Genomic DNA, 6,000 nt, shown 5'->3' with positions numbered 1-6,000 from the left:
AGGAAGTGGAAGACAGAAGAAATTGCTAGAAAGCCCTTTAACTTGGTCAGCCCTGAATTGGTCAGGCAGTTGGACTAGATTATCGTTGTAGGTCCCTTCCAGCTGACATAGTCTATTCTATTCTAACTATCGATGAATGGGGCCAGTTTGTTTTGCTGTAAATGAGTCCCCAGGCTGGGAGGAAGAACCCCATTTAGTCAGAACCCCAAATAAATTAAGATAGTAATAGAAGACAGAATTTTAAATAAAGAAGTGGACCCTAAAAACATCCCTAAGATCCATGCAGGATTTCAACATTATTGATAAAAATTCTTGTGGGTAAGGAGAAAATGTGTCAATTTTGTCAGAAGAGAGACAGTATTTTGGGAGACATGCAGGTCCCCCCTTGGCTAGATCTTCATGTAATGGCAATCCCCCCAGGGATCCTAATTAGGATATACCCGTCACCTCATCCTGCTGCTCTTCAGAACAGAGACAATGTCTTGCTTACAAGTAGGCATTCTTGTACCAAGATATTCTAGCATCCAGAAAAGTTTAGGGAGTCTTTTTCTCTTCTGCTCCTAGTGATAAAATACTTACCCATCTATTGCAAAAATGTTCCTATAAACTATCAGGAGAACTGAAAAGTTCTTAATAAAACCATTAGCTGTATGCTATAGACTACAGTTACTCTTCGGGGGCCAGATACAGATCTCAATTATAAGATGGAATAATTTCCTGGCAGTCAGAGGGCTTACACTGACATACAACTAATACAAGGCAGAACTTCATCATAAGGCATCATGGCCACATTAACTTTCACAATTTACGCCTGTCAAGGGGTCGGCTCTCAGCGTTTTAGGGTTTGGCCAAGAGAGAAAGAAATGCAATTGAGTGGAGGCTCTGTTTTTGAAACCAATTTCTAACTAATAAAATTTTCCCCTTCATTTTAAAACACGGTCCTCTCTTGTGCCTATATCTGATTGAATGAAATATTACTGTGCTGTGTAATATCATTGCCTAGCCCCCTGGGTCACGTAGAATGCATATTACTGCATTTGCCCACAATATGGGTACAACCTACCTCACTGCACAGCCTGGAGAGTGAATCCCAGAAGATGGGATGATGACTGGGAGAGGACTACTCTTTAAAGCTTGTCTTGTAATAAGACATGGGAATTTTGAATTCAGCCCTGGGAAAGCAGTAAGTCAAGTGAAATTCATGGTGTTGCAGCTGTTTGACACTGCAAAGGAGAGCACTGAAAGTGCCTGCCCTGATGCTAGAAAAGGGACACTGCTGCGTGTGCTAAATCCAATTCCTCTGCGGCTGATAGAGGTGCAGTGACAGCAGATTCAGGGAGATTAAGCAACATTTGCACTGGTGGTTTCTAATCCACTCCATATGCAGGAGCAAAGCGGAGTCCTCAGGGACACCCCGTCATGCACAACGCCCCTGGGACTGGCTTGCAATTGGGAATGAAGTGGGGACTATGATGGATGGTACCTGTGTGGGGAGGGTGGAAGCAACAGGTACAATATTCTGTGGGAAGCAGGGTGATGAAAAACCTGAAAGCTGGGTTCTAGGAAGGATCTGAACATTACTTTTCAAGTCATGAAAGCCTCTAATTATGGAGACCACTAACAATTTGTTTTCCAAAACTGTAATGCTAAGGGGTCCTTTCCCTCAAAGCCTAATTCTGTATTCATGATGCCAAATCTAAGTTAATACTTTAGCCCAGCCTGAATGAAACAACTTGTTTTCTGGTGAAGTTCAATCTGAGTCAGGACTTTTTATCCTGAAAACAGAGATATGTGAGTAAATGTACCTAATTTTAAGGTCAACTTTGAGATTAAAAATATAACTACAAAGTGAAAAGCAATTTCAAACTGCAGAATGAAAATGGCCTATTAAAATAAAAGCAGCCTTAAAAGAGATATGTCAATATTTTCAGAATTTTCTTCTAAGATAAAATACTGATGATATCAACACAATTCTGCATAATTTTCTATCCTGATGGGACTGGACAGAATTTGCCTGTATGAAGTTTTGTCAGCTGCCTCTGCATAGCAGCCATCGTATCTTCATTGAGCCCCTTGAAAATCCAGCCATTCATTTTGATGCAAAAATGACAACTGTGCTGTTCTGAAATGCTGATGCTTAAAGGAGAAGGATGTTCCTGGTACCTGGGCCTGACAGGTGTATTTGTTATGTTTTCACGGGCTCCTGTGGGTTTGTTTGGGGGCAATACTGACAGGAAACCTGATATAGGAAAGACTTCTTCGTACACGATTGCCCCACTCAAACCGTGCTCTCTTCTACCTTGTTTACAGTGCGTCTGGGTTTTGTGGTTCTTTTTAATGTGAAACACTTCTAATGCATGAAACAGTGTTGATATGCGAGTATTGTCACTTTATGAGGTGGAAAACAGTCACTGTCACCAACAAGTGAATAATAATAGAGATGAAAAATTAGCCATGAAGATCAGGGCCTCTACATTACTGTGCTAATTATAAACATTGGCACATTCATACCTCAGAATTAATTTCTAATAGAAAATGGGCAATGCTCTGTTGCAGTTATCACTGTGGTGAGGGAGGTGCAAGCAGGGAAATCACCACCTACTGCTTTTTTAAAACAGGTGAGTAAATAAACAGGTAAATAGGAATCCTCTGCCATGATCCAGTCATCACCTTTCACTTCAGGCTGTGTCTGGAGCTAGAAACCCCTGCAGAGGGGAAACTGGGCAAAAAAACCATTTTAAGTCATCCTTTATCTATACTACTCTTGTTTCAAAGCACAGAAGTCCATACTCTGAACAGGCTGGCGGGCTGTAGATGGGGAAATGAGTGTGAGTTTCAGCTCTGCTCTTTCCATTTTCTGGCCAGGTTAAAAATCATTATTTATGAATCTGAATCAACTTTGACAAATGTTTTCAAGCAAAAGGCAGAGAGAGAGAGAGAAAGAGAAAATAATACATGAAAATTTTAAAAGTCAGTTTCTGCACTGGCAAAATGAATACTTTGCCTTGGCATGATGTTTTACTTTGATATTGACCTACATTTAACTTCTCAAAAGGTTTAAAGGGATACCTGAACTGTTTCATTTCAGTTTAAACCCAATGTACTCTCTGATCTACCAGATTGTTCTCAATGCTTTTCTCATTCCATCTAGAAGGTAGGCAACAAAACTGATGTGCTTAAGATGACTGAGGGCTTCCTCGGGGGCTTCCTCGGGGGCTGACCAAAGAACTCAGTTATTCTCACCATTCTGCTAGGTAGGGCTGGGATTCATTGCACCTAACGGTAGCTTTTAAAAATCAGGCACTTTGTTTAAATTACTTAAGCTATGCCAATAGAGGATAGAAAGAAGGCGGCGTTTCCAGAGAGTGACTGATGCATCTTCAGACTGAGTGGAAGGAGGAGTCCCCTGTGTAAGTGCTCGTTTCTCTCCGTGGACCACCAGGAGGGTTGCAAAGACCGGCCAAGCACAGACTGCCAGCTCTCGGCTGGCCATACCACGGAGAGAGCAACTTACAGGTTCTGCCTCTCTTCCTGGCTGACACCTTAAGTAACAATTTAATCATTAATTTCTTTCAGAGGTTTCTTCTTAGGACAGAACAGGAGATGGCTGAAGGCCAGGATTTGTCTTCCATAGGAACATTGTGCCTACAAGGAATTACCAGGCTCGTGTGCTAAGGGATGAAGGGCTGAGTGCAGGTCCCAGTTATCTCAACTCAATCTCCTGGATCAGAAGAATGCTACAATAATAAAAATCATAAAAATCTCTTAACCCTGAATTTGACATCATTAGTGATTTTCTAGTGAGTGATAAAAGTGAAACAAAAGAAGAGATAAAGGGCATTAATGCAGGTTTCACTTTAGCTACAGGTAATCAGACAACCCCCTTAAAGGTAATTACTGGAGCCAGATGGAAATGTTTACTTGAAAAAGCATTCTGACTAAAACTCAGGGTTCTTACTCTATTTTTTGTTTGCAAAAAAAAAAGCCTTTAGTTTCGATCAGACTTTGCCAGCATCAGCACAACTGCAGATCTCCAGAGCAGACTAAAAAGCAAAAAAAAAGAGGTTTCATTTGGAACAACAGTGGTGTCTGACTAACAGTTTTGGAAAACCTGCCTGATTCCCAGCATAGACAAGGTGGAAGTGGTGAAGGTACGCTCAGAGGGGAGGGAGAACTGGCTGCAACGGGGGACCCTGAGGAGCCCCAAATGAAAGCAGTTCCTCGGATGTGTGTGGCAAAGATTCGTGCCTCAGTCCTGGCAGAAGGGTACCCCACCAAAGGATGATGATACATTTGCTGTCAGACAAATGCTCTTTCATCATTGCATGTGATTTAAATTAATCACTTTCTCACATATCCTGAGGCAAATCTGTTCCCAACATAAGAATGGAGTCTTAAATCAGAGACTACCTGCAATAACTGACACCCTTCACTCAAACAGGGATTCAGGACATACAAGGAAGCAGTGGAGAAAAAAGAAGAGGGAATTACAGGTGAGAACGGCTGGTAGGGGTCACCAGGCTATATTAACCACTTCTGTCTGACAGTAAAACTCAAGGCATCATCATGATTTTCAGAGGCACCACAGAGCCTGTGCGCTGGGTTTCTACCTCTCCTGGTGTTAATGAAAACAACTCCATTGCACATAGATGCCAATTAATATCTGGAGGTATATCTTTTATAGTAACTGGAAAAATATGACAGCTTGGATTCAGAAGGGGAAGCATCTAATTGTCACCTGATGTAATTCTTGCATTTCCCAAACTTGCATCCATCGTGTAGACACTATGGGAAAACTGGTTGAAAACAACTGCATTTATCCTTGTTCCTGGAAACAGAAACATGATGGCAGATATCAAGAGAGATTCATTAAAACCATAAAGTTGCATTTAACCTTGCAGTTTGGCCTACTCAGAGCCAAAGGTTGGACCAGAGACCTCCAGTGGTTCCTTTCAACCTAAATAATTCAATGATTCCAAACAAAAATGTGTTGCAGTATTTTACTTAAATGCAGTTGGAACCTAACTGAGTCCATCCATGGACCCAGGGCCTTCATCATTCACCTCATATTCAGCAGCCCTTCTCTTTTATCTTGTATTTTTTTAATTCTACTTTGGTGCTGATGCTTAAGTGAGATCAAAGGGGAGTGAGAAACTCCCAGCTTCTCAGAGATACAGTATTTCCACTGCTTGCAGGCCCAGGCTGGCCTGTGGGTAGAGCGTGGACTGGAGATGTATTTCATCAGGAGGTTGTTGAGATGTAAAACTGCGGTATGATGCCTACCTGAGTCTGAGACAAGCTAGAACCTCATTCAGCAGTTCTTAGATTTAATATTCTTTAGAACTGCACAGAGAAATGTTATGTGTCTTTGTGGGGGGACTTCCGGTATTTCAAAAAATCTAATGTTTAAGGATGAAAAAAATGAGGGTTTCATGCTCCCTGTATGAGGAAAAGCAGCCCTGACTCTGGGTAACCACCTGGCTAAAACACCTCAGCCGAAAGGCCCAGGCATTACCGAAATCAGCAGATGGACTGCTCACAGGCAGTAAGGTCCAAGCATCCAGAAGGTCCAAGCACCTCGCCGCTGGGGAGCTGTGAGGTGCTCGTGGAAGGCGCTAGACCAGATGAGCAGCACTTTTCTATTGCAACAAATTGGCAGGCCCTTGCAGGCATTTAGTAAGGTGTTATTTTGGACTAGGTCCAGTACTGAAGCCCAGACTGTTTTAATCATGCAACAACAGTAAGAAAGCTATTATTCAGCACTTTGTCCAAATCTCTTCCTGGATCAGACTTTGCGGTGAAGGCGAGGAAGAGTTTGGTCCTCTACGCGTGGTGGTAATTGTAGCATATTGACACGGCTGACCGCACTGCAGCAAGTGAATCTGAAAAAATCTCCCTTTGTACTGCTCTTCCAGCAAGGCCCTTGATATTGTAAATCTCTAGGTGAGAGCTATCTCATCAGTTTGATACACTGTGTGTCTGATCCATCTGCCCTATACA

Source organism: Aptenodytes forsteri, unplaced genomic scaffold (genome assembly GCF_000699145.1).
Source record: "Aptenodytes forsteri isolate BGI_AS27 unplaced genomic scaffold, ASM69914v1 Scaffold361, whole genome shotgun sequence".
NCBI lineage: Eukaryota > Metazoa > Chordata > Aves > Sphenisciformes > Spheniscidae > Aptenodytes > Aptenodytes forsteri.
The sequence above is the reverse complement of the archived record's forward strand: the minus strand, read 5'-3'. Positions refer to the sequence as shown.